Source organism: Schistocerca cancellata, chromosome 9, assembly GCF_023864275.1.
Source record: "Schistocerca cancellata isolate TAMUIC-IGC-003103 chromosome 9, iqSchCanc2.1, whole genome shotgun sequence".
In the NCBI taxonomy this organism is placed as follows: domain Eukaryota; kingdom Metazoa; phylum Arthropoda; class Insecta; order Orthoptera; family Acrididae; genus Schistocerca; species Schistocerca cancellata.
In genome coordinates, this window is record NC_064634.1 from 323483820 (window position 1) to 323510218 (window position 26399).

Genomic DNA, 26399 nt, shown 5'->3' on the forward strand with positions numbered 1-26399 from the left:
CGGCGGGGTCAGGGATTTTCACCTGCCTCGAGATGACTGGGTGTTTGTGTTGTCCTCATCATTTCATCATCATCCAGGAAAGTGGCGAAATTGGACTGAGCAAAAGATTGGATAATTGTACGGGCGCTGATAACCACGCAGTTGAGCGCCCCACAAACCAAACATCATCATCTCCTAGCTGTGACAGTATTGAGAATTGTGATGTTACGTCGGTGGAGCTCTTCCACAGAATGCTGCCGGTTCTCTATAAGTGTGAATACCTATAAATTCCAGTCAATAAAGCCAGGTCATCATAAGCTGATTCAGGGATGTCGATGTGCACGACCTATTAAGTGACGGAATCCGATGTCGGAAATGGTGGAAATTCCAAGAGAAAATTCCTGGAGTCAGCACTCGGTTGTGCAAAGAACCGAACATGTAACGTATAAAAGTATAACCATCACATTCCTTTTGGATTGGAGGTATTTTTCGACGACATTGAAAAATGAGTTTCATTTCACTGAATGTCTTGAAGTTTCATATAGGATAGTTCCCTACTTCACACTAGAACTTGGATGACGTACTTTGACAACTGAAACCTAGTATCTTCACTACAGTGTAACGCAGCTTAATCTCAAACATAAGTAGGATGGAATTTTTCTCACAATAATGTTATGACCTTAGAATTCGTATTCACGTTCAGCGGTATTACGCAAATATATGTATGTTCCTACTGCAGAAGAAAACTTCCGTTTCATAGTCATCTTTTTACGCCCGAATTAGGAAACGCACCTGTCAACTCAAACAACACACCGGGCGGTAATTGTGTATATATTGATGACGTCGACTGACAAATATTTCGCTGTGAGAGAATAACAAAAAGCGAGACATAACAAAGAGATTACGATATCTACCTCAAGATAATGACGCAGTTCGTGCCTAATTAATCTCACGCAGACGAATCACATAAGACGTCTTCAGCTTCCTTGTTCAGGTAAGCGCTGTCAAGCTGTACTCGTCGGCTAGCTCGTGAAGATCATAAGCTGCCATTATGGCGAAGCAATTCACTGGCAAGACGCACCAGACGGAAACTTCCGAGTACCTCGACGCCTTTCTCACTGCCTACGGTTAGTACTCTGTCACACAATAAATAACAGCATCCATTTAAACATGTGATGTATAATTGAAAGAAGCTTGTAATATGAACTTCTCCCATAGTCTCCTGTCCCGAGAATTTGTTTTTGAACTTATTTGAAAGACTTTCTTTTTAGCCTTGGCAGTTCTATCCAGCTCTCTTCATCATTTAGGTGCGTTTCCTTTTTAGCGTGGAAAAAAAATTCGCAATAATTTTAGTTAAGGTTACCAGTTCTTACCAGCTACTAAAGACTCGTCGTTAAACTGCTAAGTTATCTAGTCGGTCAAGCTCTAGCGTGTAGTTGGACCCTTTTGTAGTGATGGTTTCTCAGAGGCATCATCTTATTTGTTTCATGATTTATAGTGGAGCATACATTGCGACAGTTTTCTGCAGGAAGTCAGCTCATATGTATTCAGTTTTTGCATTTCTGTTTCTCTGGCTGTTCATTATCCGATTGTGAGAAACATTCACTCAAGCCAGTGTATGGGTTTCGTTTGCAAGTGAAAGGTTTCGTTGTCTGTGTCAGACTGCGTTTTGAGGTTGCCCATTTGGCTGACAAATCTGACACAATAATATCATCAACTTAGAGCCTGAACTCCATAGGAATTACTCATTTTATTAAAGCTGATTTACTGTCGTTGTGGTGTTGGTATGAAACTCGGTTTGTTGCAGCTGTTCATGGTAATCTATCCTGTGCAAGTTCCTTCATCTACTGCTGTCTACATCCCCTTAAACATGGTTGCTTTAGTCAAGCCATGCTGCTCGCCTACAATTTTTACCACCCCTTTTTCCCCCAATCCACTTACACTTCCCACCACTGCCAAAGTAACGTCCTTGAATTCACAGATGTGTCCTATTAACCTATTGCATCTTTAGTATGGTTGCACTGTACAGCTATTTTCTCCCCATCTCTATATATTCACCTTATGTTCACTATTGTTCTGTAACACCAATTTTAAAAGCTTCTGTTGTCCTCTTGTATGTACTGTTCATCGTCCACGTTTCACTTTCATACAACGCTACACTCCAGACAAGTGCTTCCAGAAAACACCTCCTAACTCTTAAATGCATATTCGACGTTAACAATTTTATAGGAACTCTTTTTCCAGTCCGTATTTAGATCCTCTGTTATTCTGTCATCGTCAATTATTTTGCAGCATAAAAGCAATACTCATCTACCAATTTTAGTGTCTTATTTGCTAAACAAATTCCGTCCGTAACACCTGATTTAATTCGACTACATTCCATTAGATTTGTTTTACTCCTGTTGATGTGGATATCCGACTGTGGATTTTGCGACCCATGTCATCAACGTCGCAATTCCGACCGCACATATTGAACCGTGTGTTTTCCGACTCTTGTAATAATAAGAATAATTTATCTAGGCTCAAGTATTCCTATACACGTAGTACATAAGCATATTTAAATGCTTCTTAAGTTTTTAATTTTTATTTACATTCTAGAACCGCTTTGTGAAGTCCTCATCATTAGAAAACGTTTTTTTTCCCTAATCGTTTTATCACCTTGCCGAAGAGATGGAAATTGCACGGTGCGAGTTCTGGACTTCGTGATCAGAACGACCGACGTCTGTGTGACCTACGTAAAATTGTCGATCGGATTTTAGTATGGCTGCAGCCGATATTGACCATACACCGACAGAATCTCGCGGTAAATCTGCGTGAAATTTAGACATTTCGCCTACAAGTATTTTCCCGCTTAGTTCACCGTTAAAGTATGTTTAATGTTGCTGCGCCATTTCGCTCGCTCACTGTGATTCATCTGTTGTCCATAACGCAGCAGAACTGTGCCTGCAGGAAAGGCGGAAAGATCTTAGCGTGGGACAACAAGTGCAACTTACCTACTGATGTCCTGCGTATTAGTCTCAACTGCTCCCATTGATTCAGTGCCCTTGCCAGGTTTCACAGATTCTGATTTCTCACGTAATAACTTTGTGGACTGAACAGATTTGCAATTTCCGTGATATGGCGAGAACGCAAACCTATCAGAAATGTGCTTCGTTCTTATTGGCCGAGGACAGAAACCAGCACGGTATTCGAATTTCACAGCCGGTGTTGACATATTTGTGGCTGGTTTGTTTACAATATTAAGCGAGCTGTATATGTTGGGTGCGCCACTGTTTTTCGTGTAACTGACAGGGTCCACACCTACCCGTCATCACCGATTTCGTCACCGAGCGAAGCGGCGCAGTGGTTAGACACTAGACTCGCAATCGGGACGACGACGGTTGAAACCCACGTCCGGCCATCCTAATTTAGGTTTTCCGTGATTTCCTTAAGTCGCATAAGGTAAACGCCGGGATGGTTCCTTTGAGTTGGCACTGCCGACTTCCCTAATCCGGTGGGACCGATGACCTTGTTGTTTAGTCCCCTCCCCAAATCAACTAATCAGCCAAACGATTTCGTCTAAATTTGTGGTATATGCAGGGCTTGGCCAAAAATGATAGTGACAGAAGCGGGAACTCCTGGCGACCAAGCGTTTAGAAAGAAATAGCAGTTTTGACTCTTGTGGGGCATGAGCCATCTGTGTTAGCGTACTTTCCCTACAGTGTTTGGCGCAGCAGACGGAATCCGGAATGGTAATCCAAAGGTCGGGAGTCGAGTCTGTATGTGGAAACGATTTCTGATTTCTTTTATTTTTAATTCTTGCGTTACTTACACTGCGAATGAACCGAAATATTGCTCACTGTATTGTACTTATTAATATCTTCATAAAAAGCATCAAAAGCGCAAAGACATAATACAGGAATGTCCCAATTACCCCATCAAATCCTGAGAAACTTCTAACAGCCTTATACAAAGATTTTCTACTCGTGTAGTGAAGCACTATGTGCAGGAAAACTTGACTTGCGGCGAGGACAAATAAATACACACTTATACGACCAGATTTTTCAAAATGAAGATGGATTGCCATCGTATGATAATGATCTCCTCCCCCCCCCCACCCCCTACCCCCAACCCCCAAATGTTTTCCGCTAGTGCGAACCTACGACTTTAGTTAATACTTTCAGGAATTTCATCAGAAAGCAACAAAACTTCTCTTATCTCATCGAGAGAGAAAAACAAATCACATTCCGAGAAGACTGCAGCAAATGCAGAATACGTTTGATTGTAAATCACCAGTTATCCACCGCCAATACATGATAGTCTAGGGGAGGTTTGCTGCCAGACTGTGCATTGAGAGAGAACCTTTTATGAATGTAAACCGAGTTCATTCTTCTACAGAAACTTTAAAACTACCCCTTAATTAAAAAAAAAAAAAAAACGTGGCCTTTATAAAAGTGTGCAAGGTGCCTAAAAAATTACTGCTTCCCCTATCTTTACGATAAACATTACCCCGCCACGCGTAGATCATCAGCTGCAAAATAATAAAAGTACCTAATTTTTTATACGAAGTTCTCCTGTAGGGCTTACAATCATTTCCTGGAAATTTATTTGGAAATTCCAAATTTTCCTTTGCCTTTCCTTTTCGCACCTTTCATGAAAATGTTAATAAGTATAACACACTGAATTTTGTTTCGGTTTATTTTGTAGTGTAACTAACGTAAAAATTAAAAAAAACGTAAAATATCGTTCCCATATACGGATTCGACACCCTGACCTACGCGTTATCATTCCGTATGCCTTCCGCTGCCCCAACAACTCCCTGGAACAGACGCACACATAAAAGGCGTATGCGTCGCCCGAATCGCTCGAAAAATGCTATTTTTTTTAACACTTCGCCATCTGGAGTTCCCGCTTTTGTCACTCTCTTTTCTGTCCAAGCCTTACATAGACCATAAATGTTGACGAAATTCGGTGCTGACGAGTATGCGTGGTCCTCTTGTGAGTGGATTTCTGGGCACATGTCTACGTTTTATTCAACAACGTAAGTACTATATACTTGTAGCAACCATATTTAATGCCAGATAATGTTTATTTAATTTTCTTTTTACATGTTTAGTAAAGGGACAGGGTGAATATGTCAATACAGTTTTATTGCTTTTTATTTGCGCAGTAGGGTTAATTTCATTCTTTTCACCTCAGAATCTCACACGGCGAATAAATCACTCTCGTATAACGCACTGGAGTTCATTCAGTGTAACATTACGAGATTACGTCACACGATCATTTACGGTGTTTAAATTGAGGTCGACTATTCCTTTCAAATTATAAGCCTATACGTTCGTTGTTTAACTACCCAGATACTCCAACATGTTTGATTTTGACGTTGTGTATTGGTTTGCATTGCTTTATATTTTAGGATAAATTATAATCATCGACGTGTTTAAAATTTGGAAATTTGTGGTAAGTTCCTATGGGACCAAACCGCTGAGGTCATCGGTCCCTAGGCTTACACACTACTTAATCTACCGCAAACTAACTTACGGTAAGGACAATACACACACCCACGTACAGATATTCGCATGTAATAGCTAATTTTAAGTATTTTAACAAAGCTTTTCCTGAATGTTTAAGCACGGGCACTGGTAACGTCAATGTCCAGCTCCTCAAGTCAGCACCAGCACAGCAGCAACAGCAGCAGCAGCAGCAGCAACAACAACAACAACAATAAATTCAGTAAGGGAGATGGCTGGTGGACGGATAGTCAACACTCGGAGGGATTTCAGTCAAAACACGTGAAATAGTAAGTCTAAGGCAAACGCCAACATACCAGTATCAACTCTTCACTGTTGAGCATAACCCGACAAAGCTATTTCACTCACCCATACACGTTATGATGACACAATATTGCAGTGCCTGTGTTATTCTGATTACGATGCAAAATTCCTTTGGACATGCATGCATTGCGGCGACTACAATCGTTATGAAACACGTTAAATGTATTCGCAATTGCGAAGAAGGACAACCATCAGCTGTGGAATGGGAAGACGACACTGAATATCTATACTGGGCCGGGGACTCGAACCCGGATTTCTCGCTTATCGCGAGTGATCACCTTACCATTTGGCTATCCGTGTACGACACACGGCCAGACCCAAACTTCCATATGTCGTCAACTATGCGTCTTCGACCCAAACTCTTACATCCATTCTGTATATTTCCGTACAGGTCAGACGTTCTTCTTGAAAGTCGATTGCCCGGTATCGGCAGATGAATACGATATTTCAGTACAATTTTGGTAAACGTTTTTGGAATACAGTGATCAATAGATTATTATATTTTGACTAAAGTTCAGTCTTGATCACACCATTTATGTTTCAATGACATAGGTAACCGGTTTCGGTTATTTTTACATAACCATCATCAGACCCCTGGCTCCCTTAGGATGGTAGGCGGAGCTCTTCTCAGCTGCTACGAAGTCAACTGATCAATTGACTTCACAGTGCAATATTGTATTTATATGCCGATACTGGCTACCACAAACGTCGTATCAACTCCCTGAGTGAAGCTGAGTAGTGCAGCTAGTGACTAGTAACAGCAACTCAGTATGTGCAACAAGATCTCGCTTTCACTTTACACAGAATGTGTGATGCTTTTGATTGCGTATCCTATTCTTAAAGTAATAGATATTTCAGACAAGATTTAGAATGTCTATTTAAAACCGCAAAGATTTCGTTAGAATTCTGAAAAGATGGGATTTCAAGTGGAGTGACTAACGGTAAAAGTAGTGGCTTCGTTTCTTGCACTACACAAAAAATATCTAGTGATCTCAAAGACACAGTTTCGGGGTAAGAAGTGTTTAAAAATAGAAGTGCTTCGAATAACGGTCAAAGTGTTCAGTATGTTGGAAATCTTTGGAATGTGATAGTCTTTACTTAAGTGAGACGTAGTGCGGATAGGCACTCTACAACTTCGCAATATGAAACACAATGTCTAGTGAAGTAATAAAGGCTGCTCATAATTCAAGAGTTTATTAATTTTTATAGCATTAATGTTCCGTTGAACAAAGTACAGAAACTGAATAACGTGCAAATGCCATGTTTAGCGGAATGGTGCGTAAAGTGCAATGTAGATACGTTACGGCATTAGACACACCTAACGAACTTTGGAAACTTTTGTGAATGCAAGTGGTTCTCTGATTTCTTGAATATAGTTTATGGAAAAGTACGTGACAACTAATTAATACAAAGTGGGTCAAACGCACTTAACTATCAAATATTTCGACGATCGTAAAACTACAGTAAGAAGCGGTTAGTGTTGTTGTTGTTGTTTTTGTGGTGGTCTTCAGTCCTGAGACTGGTTTGATGCAGCTCTCCATGCTACTCTATCCTGTGCAAGCTTCTTCATCTCCCAGTACTTACTGCAACCTACATCCTTCTGAATCTGCTTAGTGTATTCATCTCTTGGTCTCCCTCTACGATTTTTACCCTCCACGTTTCCCTCCAATACTAAACTTGTGATCCCTTGATGCCTCAGAACATGTCCTACCAACCGGTCCCTTCTTCTTGTCAAGTTGTGTCACAAACTCCTCTTCTCCCCAATTCTATTCAATACCTCCTCATTAGTTATGTGATCTACCCATCTAATCTTCAGCATTCTTCTGTAGCACCACATTTCGAAAGCTTCTATTCTCTTCTTGTCTAAACTATTTATCGTCCACGTTTCACTTCCATACATTGCTACACTCCATACAAATAGTTTCAGAAACGACTTCCTGACGATGTTAACAAATTTCTATTCTCCAGAAACGCTTTCCTTGCCACTGCCAGTCTACATTTTATATCCTCTCTACTTAGACCATCATCAGTTATTTTGCTCCCCAAATAGCAAAACTCCTTTACTACCTTAAGTGTCTCATTTCCTAATCTAATTCCCTCAGCGTCACCCGACTTAATTCGACTACATTCCATTATCCTCGTTTTACTTTTGTTGATGTTCATCTGATATCCTCCTTTCAAGGCACTGTCCATTCCGTTCAAATGCTCTTCCAAGTACTTTGCTGTCTATGACAGAATTACAATGTCATTGGCTTACCTCAAAGTTTTTATTTCTTCTCCGTGGATTTTAATACCTACTCCGAATTTTTCTTTAGTTTCCTTTACTGCTTGCTCATTATACAGATTGAATAACATCGGGGAGAGGCTACAACCCTGTCTCACTCCCTTTCACCACGAAAACGATTATGTTCGACACTGTTCTTGGGTGAACTACGTTTTCCCACCCCTCGCCATACGAATGTGAGTCCAGCGTTCTGAGATGCATTCGGCCCTGACTTCATTTTTATGGACGGCAGTGCACGGCCACTTCGAACAGTGCAGGTGGAGCCGCTCTTGTAAGGAAGGGATACTCAGTGGATGGACTGAACTGCCCGTTCCACCTTGTTAAATCCCATCGAGCATATGTGGGAAGCTCTGGGACTCATGCATATGCACCAACGACCATCCAGCGGTTGATAACCGCGCCGATGGAGGAATGGAACGCCTTTCCATAAGGACTCCTGATCATCCTTAAAGCCAGTATGGCAGAACGTTGCAGAGCATGAGTTGCCGTCCGTGGTGATCACATATCCTGTTAAGAATATGTCCCGCTATTTCTATGTCCAGCAGTCCATCATGAATAGCGTTTTTAGAATAAAAGTGTCGTATCTCTTCGTCTCATTGCGTATTTCGTGAGTTTCTGTTATCTTCTGCCTTATATTAGAACAGTTGTTTCTGTGTATGGACCAAGTCTCTCGGTGCTACGATATATGGCAGTGATACGTCACGCTAAAGTTACTTTCATTCTGAAGTTTTGTTCATCAGGGTAATACAGCAGCTCCAAAGAAACTAGTATAGGCATGCGTATTTAAATACAGAGATACGTACACAGGCAGAATACGGCGCTGCGGTCGGCAACGAATATATAAAACAGCAAGTGTCTGGCGCAGTTGTTAAATCGGTTACTGCTGCTATAATGGCGGGTTATCAAGATTTACGTGAGTTGAGCGTGGTTTTATAGTCGGCACGCGAGAAATGGGACACAGCATTTCTGAGGTAGCGATGAAATGCCGATTTTCCCGCACGACCATTTCACGAGTGTACCGTGAATATTAGGAATCCAGTAAAACATCAGATCTCTTACATCGCTGAAGCCGGAGAAAGATCTTGCGAGAACGGGACTAACGAGAATCGTTCAGTGTGACAGAAGTGCATCTCCTCCGTAAACTGCTGCAGATTTCATTGCAACGAAGCATCGTCGATATGGGCTTTTGGGGCCGAAGGCCCACTGGTGTGCATTGATGACTGCACGACACAAAGCTTTACGCCTCGCCTGAGCTCGTCAACACCAACATTGTATTGTTGATGATTGAATACATGTTGCCTGGTCGGACGAATCACGTTTCAAATTGTATCGAGCGGGTGGACGTGTACGAGTATGGAGACAACCTCATGAATTGGCTATCAAACTCGCCAGACATGAACGTTATTCAGCATATCTCGGATGGCTTGCAACGTGCTGTTCAGAAGAGATCTCCACCCCCCCTCATACTCGCGCGGATTTATGGACAGCCCTGCAGCATTCATAGTGTCAATTCCCTCCAGACTACTTCAGACATTAGTCGAGTTCATGCCACGTCGGGTTGCGGCACTTCTGCGTGTCCGTGGGGGTCCCACACGATATTAGGCAGGTGCGCCAATTTCTTTGGCTTTTCAGTGCATAACAGAGGGCCGTTACGAACTCTTGGTTACAGAACGTTCAAGTTGTAGTCGAGCGGAGAGGCATCAAAGATTACCCAACAGCAACAGGAGACACAGTAACACTGAAACACATACACTCGACGGCAAAAAAAGTGGGTCACGCCTGAATTCCAACGTGTAGGCTGCACCGGAATCTATGCAACCAAGATAACATATCTGTGTTGCACATTGTCGCAACCCTCCACAGTACAGTCGTTGTAAGATACACAATGGGTACTGCTAGAGACTACTAGAGAACACCGCTCTTTATGACAATCCGTCCAGATGTAAAGTAACACCACGATAGTACAGAAGAGATCAGACAGTCCTTAACATTTGTAAACTAAACTTAATTTCAATAAGTGACATTTCAAACGTTATGGGACAACTAATTTTGTCACATAAATCGTTCAGTAATCCTTAGGCACAATTAAATATTTGAGAGAGTATATGGATTTATAAAGTTGTAGCCAGCCGGTGTGGCCGTGCGGTTAAAGGCGCTTCAGTCTAGAACCACGTGACCACTACGGTTGCAGGTTCGAATCCTGCCTCGGGCATGGATGTGTGTGATGTCCTTAGGTTAGTTAGGTTTAAGTAGTTCTAAGTTCTAGGGGACTGATGACCACTGATGTTAAGTCCCATAGTGCTCAGAGCCATTTTTATAAAGTTGTATGGCAACTGGAAACAAGTTCTTTGCTGTCTAAAAGGTTTACCCAACACATGCTGAATGTTGTTCAACGTTCAACGGGGAGTGGTTTCACATTAACTTTATGTAATACTAAGCAGTTAAAAGAAAACGTGAATAACAGCGGTAAGCACTCTACAGAAATCCCAACATTAACAGCTAATCACAAGTAATATCATTGTTAACATTAGTCATCAACAGTTACTTGTACACAAAGTTGTACTTTAAATGATATGACTAACGTCTTCGTTCTGGATCCGGATGCAAACCCAGAACGTAAAGCCATTGTTAACCAAGCAAAGCTTTGTGTCTCATCGAGACTCGATCACTAGGCAGAAAGAGACGTCAAATATTGATGTTTGCACCAGTATCAGTTATCAATTCTCAACTTGAACGTAAATGACGATAATGTTTGTACGAAACCAGGAACCCTAACATGACAATTACCTTCTTGGTAATTAACCTCGAAAGACGTTGTATGTTGTTGCATTGTTAAGGAACAAAAGATGCACATGTTTACAATTGAAATGTCATCATGTAATGCTGGTGACAAGGATTCTAACCCAGCGCCTTATCGGATTGTTGAATAAGTACGTAAAATCAGAATGTAGATATCACAGTTTGTCACCAGTAGTGAGGTTGGAACCTTAAATGACGACTGAAGTTATATTGCCTGACCGGGATTCGAACTCGGCGCCTACCGCCGTCGTTGTCTAACCAGGAACAGACGAGAAATGTCCAATGTTGGTCCACCATCAGCGAGATGTGCCCGCGTTTAACTAGAAATAATGCGACGAAAACGTCTATGCTGACTGAGAGTCGTACGCCGCACACATGGTCATGAAGACAAGTTAATAATCAAATTCTTAATCAGTAGTATGTAGGAGTAGCATGTCTAGTTGCAAATCTTAAGGCCTTTCTCATCCCTAGTAACGTGTTGCCTAATATCGGCGATATCATGGTGTTAAAATGCTTCAAATGGCTCTGAGCACTATGGGATTTTTCTGAGGTCACCAGTCGCCTAGAACTTAGAACTAATTAAATCTAACTAACCTAAAGACATCACACACATCCATGCCCGAGGCAGGATTCGAACCTGCGACCGTAGCAGTAGCGCGGTTCCGGACTGAAGCGCCTAGAACCGCTCGGCCACCGCGGCGGGCTATCATGGTGTTAATTTACAAGTGGATTGACTGCCCTAAAGAGCAATGTTCTCTAGTAGTCGTGTATCATTGCGATGTAAATGAAGTGCGTCAGCAGAAAGTAATTTCCGTCATGCAGCACGTACTCTTTCAGAGACACTGAGTACATGTTATAAGTGCACAAAACGTGTATTATATACTACGTATATACTATTATTTGGAGAAGCTGCCGCCAAACCTGTTTACTTTTACATTCCGCTTAGTTGTCATGGTTGAATACACTTTTTCTTAAGGCTACATATAATGCAGAGCGCTTACAAGAAAGAATAGTTTACTGCGTCATGCTATTGCTAACTAGGTGAAATATTTTGTGGTAGCTATGTTTAAAATGAATTTATTTTTGAACGTAGTGTTCGTCAAATATTTGAATGAATCGTCAGCTGTAGGTGTGGTGTCACCGCCAGACACCACACTTGCTAGGTGGTAGCTTTAAATCGGCCCATTAGTACATGTCAGACCCGCGTGTCGCCACTGTCAGTAATTGCAGACCTAGCGCCACCACACGGAAGGTCTAGAAAGACGTACTAGCACTCGCCCCAGTTGTACGACGACTTTGCTAGCGACTACACTGACGAAGCCTTTCTCTCATTTGCCGAGAGACAGAATAGCCTTCAGCTAAGTCCATGACTACGACCTAGCAAGGCGCCATTAACCATATCTGGAGAGAGTCTCACTTGTATCGTCAATAGCGATGTACCACAATGATGGAATAAAAGTTAAGTATCACATCAGCTACGTACTTTTCTTATAGCATTAATTACGTATCCTGTTCCAGACTTCACGCCAGTCGGCGTGTGTGTACGCGTGCCTTTCGGTTACCCGTCACTGTGGACTGGCTGTCTTGTCAGTTCACTACAGTAGGTGTGCCTGCACATGTTATAGCATAATAGCTGTAGCTGCGTTAGTTTATACTACAGACTTGGGTAGGTTAGGTGTAACTTTTGATCCTTCAAGGGGTGATCATGGCCTTGCGGCCAGGGTCTGTACTAGCCGCGGCTCGCGAGCTACGGGCCAGCCAGGCTGGCCGAGGCGAGACGGAAGCGAGCGAGCTGGCGGTGGCGTTGGTAGGCCAACAGCCCGGGACGAGCCAGCACGGTTGCGCCGCATACCTCTGCCTCTGCCGCTCCGTTTGACGTAAATCAGTTTGCCTCCGCTCCTGGCATCAGTATAAGAGCGGCAAGCAGAAATACAAATCAGGCTGTCTGCCGTAATGGCTTACTAGGAGAGGCCTATTCGAGATAGAGTCGTCGCTCTCATTGAAGAAGGAGGATGTTCCATCAGAGAAGCTGGCAGACGGTATGGCGTACCACATACCACTGCAACGAGGTCTGTACCAACAGGGCTCCTGGCTCAGACAGGAAGAGAGTGAGCTCACAGCAGGAAGACAGGGACCTAGTGTCTAGGAGCAGAGAAAATCCCTTTCTGAACGCGAAGCAGTTGCGGCGGGAGACCAACTTCCCCGGCTCCAGTGAGACGATTCGCCGAAGGCTGAGGGACGCTGGACTGCGTGCACGACGATCCGCCGTGAAACAAGAGCTCAGCGAAGACAACGTTTTATACCGGCTAGCATTTGCGGAGCTCCATCTGAGGGCGTCGTGGGACAACGTCGTTTTCACTGATGAGAAGGTGTTTTCCATCAATTAGGGCGGTCCACGAATCGTTTACAGGCCGCAAGGGATTCGCCATCGACGCGAATATGGAACCACGACGAGAAGAAGTGGTCGGCTATCTGTTACCTGCTGGGGTTGGATTTCTGCGAGAGGGGCGGGATTTCTTCACAGGATAGAAGGAACTCTGGACAGCGTGCAAAAAAATCAAATGTGTGTGAAATCTTATGGGACTTAACAGCTAAGGTCATCAGTCCCTAAGCTGACACACTACTTAACCTAAATCATCTTAAGGACAAACACACACACCCATGCTCGAGGGAGGACTCGAACCTCCGCCGGGACCAGCCTCGCAGTCCACGACTGCAGCGCCTGAGACCGCTCGGTTAATGCCGCGCGGCAGACAGCGTGCAGTATGCCCACATATTGGAAAATGTGATGTTTCCATGTGTGCGAATTCTGTACGCAGAAGGGGACGTCCAATTGCAACAGGACCATTCACAAGTGTGCATTTGTTCAGCAGCGGCTCTCCACAATTGGCGCCAACGTCATGGACTGGTCGCCACGGGCGGCTGATATGAACCCCATGGAAAACATGTGGGCTGAGGTCGCCAGAACATTAACAGAAACTGGCCACGAAACCAACCAACTACTGCGGACGCTCTTTGGGACTGCGTCCTGGAAGCCTGGGAGGAAGTTGCTTCTTCAGGCTGTTACGTCCGACGGCGTATGCATTCCATGCCAAGACGCATGATAGAAGTACAAAATAATGAAGGGTGATGGATAAAATATTAGAGTCCTTAAAATGTTTTGTTATGTCTTCTTTTCCTCATTTTTCCTCGTTGGGAGCTAGTGGAAGATCACGTGGCAACAGAAAAGATACAATATGGGTTAGTTTTCCTTTGAGCTGCCTTTTTAATTCAAGTGGGTTTCTTTTGACTATACAGTTTGTTAAATATTGTATTTTGATTTCATTTATACCCTGTCTAGATACTTATAAACTAATCAGCGTAGATGGACTCTGTGACAGTAGTTTTTGCTATTTCAAATACATCTCTCTCTTCCCCTCCATCCATGAATACACCCTCCGTCCTCCACACAATACGCAAACGATTTCATATTATGTTTACTCGTTGTTATATCTCCTCTATTCTCTCTCACACTCTCTCTCTCTCTCTGACACTATCGCCGCAAGTGTCCTTCTATTCCATTCCCCCAAAACTTTATAAACAAATCTAGCGGTTTCCATTGACGCTACATTTTCTCTTTTAATTGCTGCTTTACTCTCTATCATTCCTCTCAACACCTATAAAACCGTATTATTTGATCTCACCTTCCCTATAACCCATTCTTCGTTCTGGATACAGTCCTTCCTTATCTCTCGGTCCTAAGATAAAACGAACTGTGGCACACATCTAAGTAAGCAATACTTTGCAAGCATTTCACGCTTATATTTTGCACTTCTGCACTTCTATCCATTCCCAGATCCCGCCCTCCTTCCTGTTACCCGTTCCTTGACATCTGCATCTACATCGAAATGAATACTCTGCAATTCATAATTATGTGCTTGGCAGGGGGTTCTGTGGTCTGGTGGATTAATCTTGTATTGATGTGTAAAACGTGTAGGTTCACATCTCACGTCAGGCGTAGATTTTAACACACACAAGTAACTCCCCTTCGCCCCTATTAACGCCAAGTGCAGAACGCCAGTAAGCTCCGTAGTTTAATATCCCCGCAGTAAAGATAACATCCCTTCGCTGCCGACTGGGGCAGAGCGGCATTCGTTTGATCTGTGACAGATGGAGAAACCCTGGAAGGCAGAGGCTCTGTCACCAGCAAGCCTTCGTAAACTAGAAAAAGTATTTCATTTAATGAACCAATGGCCATGCAAGTTCACAAGGCTCTTACTTTATTTGAAACTGAGACGTTGAAAATTGTGGTGCTGGACTGGGATTCGAATTCGATTTCACTGTATTTTAGGCCTCCTCGAAAGGCACCTATCTGGTTTCGAATCCTGATCAGCACAAAATACTCATTATTTTATTTCAAGTCCTAGCATGTGCACTCCGAACGACTAGTGAAAAACAGTTGCATTTTCAACGTGTCTTCGTGCGCTGTCAGCTGTAACGTGTTCGTTTCAACTCACAGCCACATGATGAGCTTTTTATCGCAACATTACAAAATCAAACGTTTTCTTACATCTTTTCAACTTCAAACATTCCTCTCCATCCTACTGGTGAAACGGATTTGGGTTTAACGTTGTGTTCGTTGTGATCCCCAAAGACGATACGTTGTGGATTCTACTTCTAGCCAGCAGAGTATTTTCCATCACATCATTGAAAGTACAAACATGCCACTCCTAGCTATTATTGGAAAAGAATTTTATAGTTAAAGTGTCTTCATGACCACGTGTGCGGGGTTTGAATACCATTCAGCACAGAACTTTTCGTCGCCTGATGTCTAGCTAAACATGCGCACATCTCGCTACTGGTGAACCAACAATATCTATTTATGGTCTGTTCATGGCTAGAAAACGACGGCGCTAGATGCTGGGTTCGAATCCCCGTCAGGCAAAAACAATTCTATCGTCATTTAAGGTTCCAACATCTCGCTATTGGAGAAAACATTTGATATTTAACTTCTGATTTTATGTACTTCGTTAACAATCCGATTAGGTGCTGGGTTCGCATCCCTATCACAAGCTCTACATGATGGCATTTCAATTTTAAACATGAGCATACCTTGTTCCTTGTGAATGACACCATATTAAACGTCGATGGGCGTAGTTCCCAGGAAGGTAACTGTTATGACAGGATTCCCAGTTCAGTACAAACATTTTCGTCATTTATTTTCAGGATCTGAATTGATAACTGATACTGGTGCAAACGCCTATGCTTCACGTCTCTTTATGCCTAGTGGTCGGGTCTCAATAAGGCAAAAAAAAGCTTAGCTTAGTTAGCAATGGTTATAGGTGCTGTGTTTGAATCCAGGTCCAGAACGACGACGTTGGTCATGTCATTTAAAGTTCATATTTGTGTACACGTAGCTGTTGATGTGTTACGAGAACAATGATATTACTGGTGATTCGCTGTTAATGTTGAGATTTCCGTAGAGTGCTTGTTGCTGTTAATGGCGTTTTTTTACTGGTTCGTCCAATATCCAGTTTCCAGAGCCACTCGCCGTTGAGCGACGTTCAGCACGTGGACGGAAAACCTTTTCGAGAGCGAAAAACTTTTTTCCAATCGCCGTACAGCTTTGTAACTCCATATATTGTCTCAAGTATTTAATTTTGACCAAGGATTACTGTACGATATATGTAAAATAATCTGTTTTCTCAGACTTTTGGAATGTCACTTGTAGTAATTTAGGTTAGTTTATGAGTGTTATGGGGTGTCTCATCGCTAAGAACGCGTTTTCTAATATGTTTTGTATGACGATATTAGTTGACGCTTAGACTGACTGCCATAAAGACCTTTGGTCTCTAGTAGTCTCTTGCGGTACCTATTGTGTGTAGTCAAACGACTGTACCCCACAGGGTTTTGGTGTTTAGAGGACCTGCAACATAGCTATGTTATGTTGGTTGCATTCGGCAATGACCCACTTTTTTTGCTGTCAAGTGTACATAGGTGCATCACTCCGTGTAGGTAATGGCACGATTTGTCTTCCATTCACAATGAATGAGGAAAGCAGAATTAATGGGATTAGATTCCAAATCTCCAAGTGTGGGCAGTAGCTCAATATTCGTGGTACTGTATGGATCATATCACACTAAACAAGGCAAATTTTATCGTTCGGATCTTCCGTCATTTCTTCGTAGAATAATTTCATATTTAAGATTAAAAAGGAAATATACTGCGTTTTCTTCCTTTAATATTTCGTTTTTACGAAATGGTTTTTGATTCGTTAAGCCGTCATCAGGTACCAGCTGATTAGCGTCCACAAGACGCACTGGAATGTAACAAACTGACATTGAAACCTAAAGATGTTACCAATGCACAGAATCTTTTTTCATGACATTAGATATGAAACGACAAACAGAGTGCTCATCAAACGTGTTAGATATCAATTGTGTGGTACAGTTGTATGGCAAAAGAAACGTGTGGGTGGTTAAACTGCAGTGTGAATAGCTGCCACTGTACGAGAGACGCATTTCAATAGAAATGTTACATGGCTAATATCACATGACTAAAATTGCATCGACACATTACACAGAATTATTAATGTTGTTTATTACATTAGGAAGAGACAACTTACTTCATATGCAGTATGATGTTAACCTAAATGCAGTGTAACTATACATAAGTGTTAAATTATACTTTACAGATTGAACAGCACCAAAACAGACACATACAGAATTTTGAATAGTTTACGTACAGGTTAGGAACTGCACTGTGCAATATTGACTGTCAGTTTCGGTCTGAGTCTAACCATCCTCGGAAATCACACCGAATTTTTGTAGAAACAATGAGATAAAGATATTGTGAGGCGAACCAGAACCGTTATGGATTGCTGGAGTGTAGAAAGTCGACACTTACAAGAGCACGAACGGCATATACGCGTGTCAGTACACAGAAAACCAACTGTAGCTAAACATATTGAAAAATGCGACTAGGCCTAGAATTGTCTAAAGTTCTCATCTTAGGAAAAGCACAGTAAAGGTGTAAAGGAAAAGTCAGAGAAGCAGTCGAGACTGCTAAACGCCTGAATAGTTTCAGCCGCGACTGTGGCTTTAGGCTCTTGATGCCATCGGTGTACGCAAACATCCACACAAACACAAACGAGGCCTGCTCACGGCAAAGCCCCAAGCCACCAGAAGACTGGTGAATGCTTCCACAGGTAATGGCGTCTTTCAGTAGCCAATAACATCTATGGCTATAGACGCGGAAAATGCCGGTTCTGTCCTGCAATTAACGAAAGTCCGTCAGTGCGCCACAGTGTTGAAGCCACTTCTCGGCAGAAAGTTTGGATCAAAAGACTATGCAAGAATGACGTGGGACCAATACTCATCAACTTTCAATATGTGATGTGTAACCCTAATGCTACACTGATACACATCTGTGTATCAGCTTTTCTATGCTACTCAGCCTAGGTAGAACAAAGTTTACGGTCACTCGCAGTGGCGGGGGCGCAGAGACCAGTGGAACAAACAGGCCGTTCGTGTGATCGATGACGGTAAAGTTCAGAAAGTGAACAGCTAGCTAGAAGCAAATTTCTCGACCTCCGCTATCGGGTGGAGAAACGTAGGGCCCCCATGAATAGGTCAGGCGTGCACTACACGCCGGAAGCGGCTACAAGAGTAGCGGAGTATGTGTGGAGTGCACATGGGTTTTTTTTAGGTTAGAGAATCCCCTCCCTAGGCCCGACAAGACGCCTCCTGAGACACGGCAAGGTAGGAGTAGGCAAAATGCAACAGGGAATAACAATATTAATGTGCTAATAGTAAACTATAGGAGCGTCTATAGAAAGGTCCCAGAACTGCTCTCATTAATAAACGGTCACAACGCCCATATAGTACTAGGGACAGAAAGTTGGCTGAAACCAGACGTAAACAGTAATGAAATCCTAAACTCAGATTGGAATGTATACCGCAGAGACAGGCTGGACAGTGGAGGGGGAGGCGTGTTTATAGCGATAAGAAATGCAATAGTATCGAAGGAAATTGACGGAGATCTGAAATGTGAAATGATTTGGGTGAAGGTCACGGTTAAAGCAGGCTCAGACATGGTAATTGGATGTCTCTATAGGCCCCCTGGCTCAGCAGCTGTTGTGGCTGAGCACCTGAAGGATAATTTGGAAAATATTTCGAGTAGATTTCTCCACCATGTTATAGTTCTGGGTGGAGATTTTAATTTGCCGGATATAGACTGGGAGACTCAAACGTTCATAACGGGTGGCAGGGACAAAGAATCCAGTGAAATTTTTTTAAGTGCTTTATCTGAAAACTACCTTGAGCAGTTAAACAGAGAACCGACTCGTGGCGATAACATATTAGACCTTCTGGTGACAAACAGACCCGAACTATTTGAAAAAGTTAACGCAGAACAGGGAATCAGCGATCATAAAGCGGTTACGACATCGATGATTTCATCCGTAAATAGGAATATTAAAAAGGGTAGGAAGATTTTTCTGTTTAGAAAAAGTGACAAAAAGCAGATTTCAGAGTACCTGTTGGCTCAACACAAAAGTTTTGTCTCAAGTACAGATAGTGTTGAGGATCAGTGGACAAAGTTCAAAACCGTCGTACATTATGCGTTAGATGAGTATGTGCCAAGCAAGATCGTAAGAGATGGAAAAGAGCCACCGTGGTACAACAACCGAGTTAGAAAACTGCTGCGGAAGCAAAGGGAACTTCACAGCAAACATAAACATAGCCAAAGCCTTGCAGACAAACAAAAATTACGCGAAGCGAAATGTAGTGTGAGGAGGGCTATGCGAGAGGCGTTCAATGAATTCGAAAGTAAAGTTCTATGTACTGACTTGGCAGAAAATCCTAAGAAATTTTGGTCTTACGTCAAAGCGGTAGATGGATCAAAACAAAATGTCCAGACACTCTGTGACCAAAATGGTACTGAAACAGAGGATGACAGACTAAAGGCCGAAATACTAAATGTCTTTTTCCAACGTTGTTTCACAGAGGAAGAGTGCACTGTAGTTCCTTCTCTAGATTGTCGCACAGATGACAAAATGGTAGATATCGAAATAGACGACAGAGGGATAGAGAAACAATTAAAATCGCTCAAAAGAGGAAAGGCCTCTGGACCTGATGGGATACCAGTTCAATTTTACACAGAGTACGCGAATGAACTTGCCCCCCTTCTTGCAGCGGTGTACCGTAGGTCTCTAGAAGAGCGTAGCATTCCAAAGGATTGGAAAAGGGCACAGGTCATCCCCGTTTTCAAGAAGGGACGTCGAACAGATGTGCAGAACTATAGACCTATATCTCTAACGTCGATCAGTTGTAGAATTTTGGAACACGTATTGTGTTCGAGTATAATGACTTTTCTGGAGACTAGAAATCTACTCTGTAGGAATCAGCATGGGTTTCGAAAAAGACGGTCATGTGAAACCCAGCTCGCGCTATTCGTCCACGAGACTCAGAGGGCCATAGACACGGGTTCCCAGGTAGATGCCGTGTTTCTTGACTTCCGCAAGGCGTTCGATACAGTTCCCCACAGTCGTTTAATGAACAAAGTAAGAGCATATGGACTATCAGACCAATCGTGTGATTGGATTGAGGAGTTCCTAGATAACAGGACGCAGCATGTTATTCTCAATGGAGAGAAGTCTTCCGAAGTAAGAGTGATTTCAGGTGTGCCGCAGGGGAGTGCCATAGGACCGTTGCTATTCACAATATACATAAATGACCTAGTGGATGACATCGGAAGTTCGCTGAGGCTTTTTGCAGATGATGCTGTGGTGTATCGAGAGGTTGTAACAATGGAAAATTGTACTGAAATGCAGGAGGATCTGCAGCGAATTGACGCATGGTGCAGGGAATGGCAATTGAATCTCAATGTAGACAAGTGTAATGTGCTGCGAATACATAGAAAGAAAGATCCCATATCATTTAGCTACAATATAGCAGGTCAGCAACTGAAAGCAGTTAATACCATAAATTATCTGGGAGTACGCATTAGGAGTGATTTAAAATGGAATGATCATATAATGTTGATCGTCGGTAAAGCAGATGCCAGACTGAGATTCATTGGAAGAATCCTAAGGAAATGCAATCCGAAAACAAAGGAAGTAGGTTACAGTACGCTTGTTCGTCCACTGCTTGAATACTGCTCAGCAGTGTGGGATCCGTACCAGATAGGGTTGATAGAAGATATAGAGAAGATCCAACGGAGAGCAGCGCGCTTAGTTACAGAATCATTTAGTAATCGCGAAAGCGTTACGGAGATGATAGATAAACTCCAGTGGAAGACTCTGCAGGAGAGACGCTCAGTAGCTCGGTACGGGCTTTTGTTGAAGTTTCGAGAACATACCTTCACCGAAGAGTCAAGCAGTATATTGCTCCCTCCTACGTATATCTCGCGAAGAGACCATGAGGATAAAATCAGAGAGATTAGAGCCCACATAGAGGCATACCGACAATCTTTCTTTCCACGAACAATACGAGACTGGAATAGAAGGGAGAACCGATAGAGGTACTGAAGGTACCCTCCGCCACACACCGTCAGGTGGCTTGCGGAGTATGGATGAAGATATAGATGTAGAAAGCCTGGGACACAGCGCAAGCTGTCGTAAGTGTGCACAAATAGTCCAGGAAGCTATCTTTAACTATAATCCGGCCGGGGTGGCCGAACGGTTCTAGGCGCTTTTGTCTGGAGCAGCGCGACCGCTACGGTCGCAGGTTCGAATCCTGCCTCGGGCATTGATGTGTGTGATGTCCTTAGGTTAGTTAGGTTTAGGTAGTTCTAAGTTCTATGGGACTGATGACCTCAGAAGTTACGTCCCATAGTGCTCAGAGCCATTTGAGTCATTTTTTACCTATATACGTAAACACAGGCACCGACAATTACTTGTCGAAGGGATTTCAATAAGTAACGCCACACGTTTCTTTTCTGAAAGCAGGTTGGTATTGTTCAGGATTCCAACACACCATACTATTCTCAACTCTTTGGTCACAAAACCCTATTTTTCAACATAACCTCCGTTCAGTGCAACTCCCTTATGCCGCCTTACTGGAAGAACCTGTTTATCCCAACGGTACCACTCTACTGGTCGACGTCGGAGCCAAAGTTTTGCTGCATCAATAACCTCGCCATTATTCACGTACTGCTTTCGAAGAGTGCATCATTCGTTGGGCCACAGCGATTGAAGTCGGGAGGTGCGAAATTCGGGCCATCGGATGGATGACAAAGAACAGTCCAACGAAGTTTTGTGAGCTCCTATCAGATACGCAAGCTTGGCTCGTTTACATTTTTGTGCTGACGAACAAGCTGAAGTCGTTCCTTCAATTTTCTGTGGCTACCACAGTACGCGTCAGCGTTGACTGCTGCACCACGAGGGACGACATGAAACAGAATAATCCCTTCAGAGTCGCAGAAGATTGTCGCCATGGCTTTACCGGCTGACGGTGCGGCTTTGAACAATTTCGCACAGGTGCTCCTTCGTTGCTCTTTATGGTCTTCTGTTAGGCGCTGTGGAACCCAGCGTGGTGCCGGGCGGTGTGGCCGAGCGGTTCTAGGCGCTTCAGTATGGAACCGCGCGACCGCTACGGTCGCTGGTTCGAATCCTGCCTCGGGCATGGATGTGTGTGATGTCCTTAGGTTAGTTAGGTTTAAGTAGTTCTAAGTTCTAGGGGACTGATGACCTCAGACGTTAAGTCCCATAGTGCTCAGAGCCATTTGAACCCAGCGTGCACCCGTCTTTGAGTACGCCAGCAGGTGGTCGAGTATCTGAGCAGTACCAAGGGAGACGTCCAGTTGTGCAGCGAGGTGTTTGGTTGTGCTTCGTCGATCAGAGCGCCCGCATGTTCCATCACCGCAGCCGGCCAGCACGCGACTGATCGGACAGGCTTTCGCAGTCTTGCTCAAGCCACGCCCAAGGACTCACCGTTGTTCCGTGCACTACGAGGTCTCTGTAGACATTCTGCAAACGGCTATGAATAACTGCGAGATTTGGTTTTGCGCTAGAGAAACTCAATGCCAACTCTCTGATTGGAAAGCACCTCTATCACTGGCGCCATTTTGAAGGCTATGTGTTGTGGCGCCATCAGTCAGAACTTCATTAAACTACAGAGGCTGAAGCGCGAATATTCCACGATGTCCCACACAAATTCCGTACTTTTTAACCGAAACTGTCCGAGAAAAAAATGTGTTGCATTACCTATTGATGCCCCTCGTATGCTCAAAGGCGCATCTCGCAGACTTCAGAGAATACCGAGAACTGGCAGACAAGTGCGGGCTGCGATATCTCCAGGTATTGTCGCATCGAGGGACGGTCCTGCGTGACACTCCGGTGGTGCTGGCGAGCCGTGTGCAGGCGCAGGCTGCGCCTGTCGTACGAAGCCCGAATATCTCTGACCTCACTTCCATATCGATACTCGGGCTGGGTGGAGAATCTAAATCACTGTCGGATACTAAATTGCTTCCGCTTCCCTAACAGATTGACACAGGGAATCTTCCTTCGATGTAGTTATATTTAATTTCAGTCTCCAGTAATTTAATATAATTACATTTTACAGTTGCTGACTGCTGCACCATGCTAAAAAATCTTCCTTCGATGATACATTACTGCATGTAAATATGTTAATACTGTAAATTCTCCCTTACGTGAAGTTGTACATGAAGATCTACAACAGAAGAACCACAAGAGTAAATCCTACCAGCCTTGCTCTCAGTATTTCACTGATTATTCAAGAAGATGGCTGCTTATCTCATATCCTGTAATGCTGTCTTTTTATCCCCACTGGATTTCTGCTCCATAGGTCACGGCTTCAAACATTGCTCTTTTTGGCAGTGATATCTAATATGGCTTTTGGGATTGCTGTTACTATCACTACAATATCACTGCAATATTGTTCCGAAGTTATTAATTTAAGAAAAGGGGTGCTATCTTACTTATTTGTCCAAGAGAAATAAGGAAACACTTACACAAAGAGGTGTAACACAATCATTCCTCTGCAAGAGGCTGTCGTAACTCATAAATCAATGCAATAATCGCTCGGTCTGACCATAGGATATCGTGTACCACAAATACTGAACATAGCTTCACTGTCGTTACATCTAAATCTTCTAATAAAAGAAACATTTCTCGAGGCAATATTAACTTTTTGTACTACTTTGACTGAGGTACATGGAAATAACTGGCCCATTTGATCATGGATGATGCGCTGTGGCATCAGTGAGACTGAGTGACTGCTTTACACGTTCACATCACAATGTATGATTTACGAGTGATATTAGACTGGTACTAATCTATGACGGTTTCACATAGGGCGCGGTTTCGTTGTAGCTCGGTCATCTTCGTCGATATTCGTCATAGAATATAACTGATTTGTTATCTTTGCAGATTAATTCTTTAATGAGTAAAATTTTTATTATAATAGATCAGTATGGGTAAATACTGCAACACTGTCGTATTGGTATTTTAATAAGTCAAACATTAAACGTTATTGGAAGTTACGCTTCTTGGTGCCAAATTTTACACGAGAGTTCCTCCGAATTGCCGAAGCTGAAGGACAAAGTAACATACTGCCAGAGCTTTCCCACGCTCTGAGTCCTGATGCCTTCACTGTACGTCATTCATGCAGTGGATAACCCGTGTCTCTACTGGCTCGCTCAGTTAGAGTAGCGAATAAAATTGTATGCGTACGACAAATGATGACCCACTATGTGCCTTAAACGCCACAAATGTCTTTTCACCACATCAAGGCCTTCATCGGTTGCAGCTTAATTATTCCACAGTATCTCGGTGGATACTGTGTGTTATATCGTTCCCAAATAAAACCTTGCAGTTGTAGGGCGGGTGATAAGTAGTTATTTAGGTCTAAATCGCTGTATTAAAATTATTCGTATAGTAGTTTTTTGCCTTTCACAAAAACGGGGTGATTATGTGTATAACACGGTTTTTTTCAGCTAAATCTTATGTATTAAAACTCTATAATCTGATTTGTAATAACCTTATGCTGTAATTAATACACAACCTTGTCAATTTTTTGAAATAATTGGTTCAACGTCTTCTTTGTACTCGCTGCAAAAATATGCAAAACTTATTGTACTGTGAGTGAATGCATTGTTTCCAGATATTTAAGCCTGATTTCTTGTTACAGACCCAAACTATCGGTGACGTCACATAGAAGATGAATTACAAGGCTGTTCAAGGATCATTGGATGTACGCGTATTTGCTCTATTTGCTTTCCGATTATCATACGGACAGCATTGTTTCTACTATGAGTTTAATATATCACATGATGAACTACTTTCAGATTTTCTGTCTTTCGCAGTCGATGTTTCAGAAGTATAATAAAATTTTCAAGGCGTTAGTGTAAAATACATGACCACGTAACAGAAAGGATCACAGTAGCTACATCAGATCAGCGAACGGTGATTACAATGAGCAATCTTGCATTGCTGTCTTGTCCAAGATAATAATGTGTTTGTAATGGTTTTGTAGCGTCTTGCTTTGTAGAGAGTTAGTTAGCTAGTTTCATGTTGCATGAACCATTTGCATGATAAGTAGTAGCGAGGTGGAATGATTAATTTTGCATTCAAATAACAAATTAATTTGTAAATATGGCTACTTGTTGAAAAATGTTTAAGTATATAGATATGCGGTAGTAAGTCATACCCACCGTAACACACTACAATCATAGATATTCTTCCTCAAAGTAATAAAATATGTCAACGATAAACTTTTTCAATTTGTCTTCAAATCTTCCTTTGCTGCCTATCAGACATGTTATAGTACTGGGTAAGTATCAAAAATTTTGGTTGCAGCATTGTGGGTCCCTTTTCGTGCTAAAGACAATCTTAATGTAGAATAATAAATGCCATTTTTTCTTCTTGCATTGTAATTATACACATCGTTATATGTTTTACACTGCAGTGGGTTATTTACAACAAACTTCATGATACTGTGATAGAGCACACAAAATGGCTAACTGCTTGAAGAAATGTCTACAGGATGATCGTGGATGAGCACCACATATTGCTCTTACAGCACGTTTGTGAGCAGTGGAGACTTTACTTCTTAAAGATGTTACCCCAGAACATTATTTCGTACGAGATTATTGAACGAAAATATGCGAAATAGGTCAACTTGCTAATTTGTCTCTCTCCAAGATTTTAAATTATTCTAGGTGCAAACGTTGCTGCACTAAAAGTTCCAAAATATGTTTTTTTTCAGTTTAAATTCTCATAACAATGAAGCCTAAAAATTTTGAAGTTTCCGCCATGTTTATTATTACCTCACCATTTGTCACACTTATTACTGGTGTGGAACCACTAAATTTACAGAACTGAATATGTTGTGTCTTTTTTGAAGTTGAGAGTGAGACAGTCAGCAGAAAACCAGCTCAAAATACTGTTAAGAACTTTGTTTACCGTTTATCCTGTTGCTGCATTTTTTACAAATGATTGAAGCGATTTCATAAATTCACTGTAGCTCCATTCATTGACATATGGTCACGACACACTACAGATACGTAGAAAAACTCATAAAGTT

General features: G+C 42.6%; 1 long non-coding RNA gene across 1 annotated transcript; it reads left to right on the forward strand.

Annotated features, from left to right (window-relative positions):
• The first annotated feature begins 970 nt into the window (after positions 1-970).
• LOC126101128 (uncharacterized) lies at positions 971-25419 on the forward strand. Its single transcript, XR_007522271.1, has 3 exons — positions 971-1106; positions 5590-5758; positions 25005-25419. It is a non-coding gene; the product is annotated as an uncharacterized LOC126101128 (long non-coding RNA).
• The last annotated feature ends 980 nt before the right edge of the window (positions 25420-26399 follow it).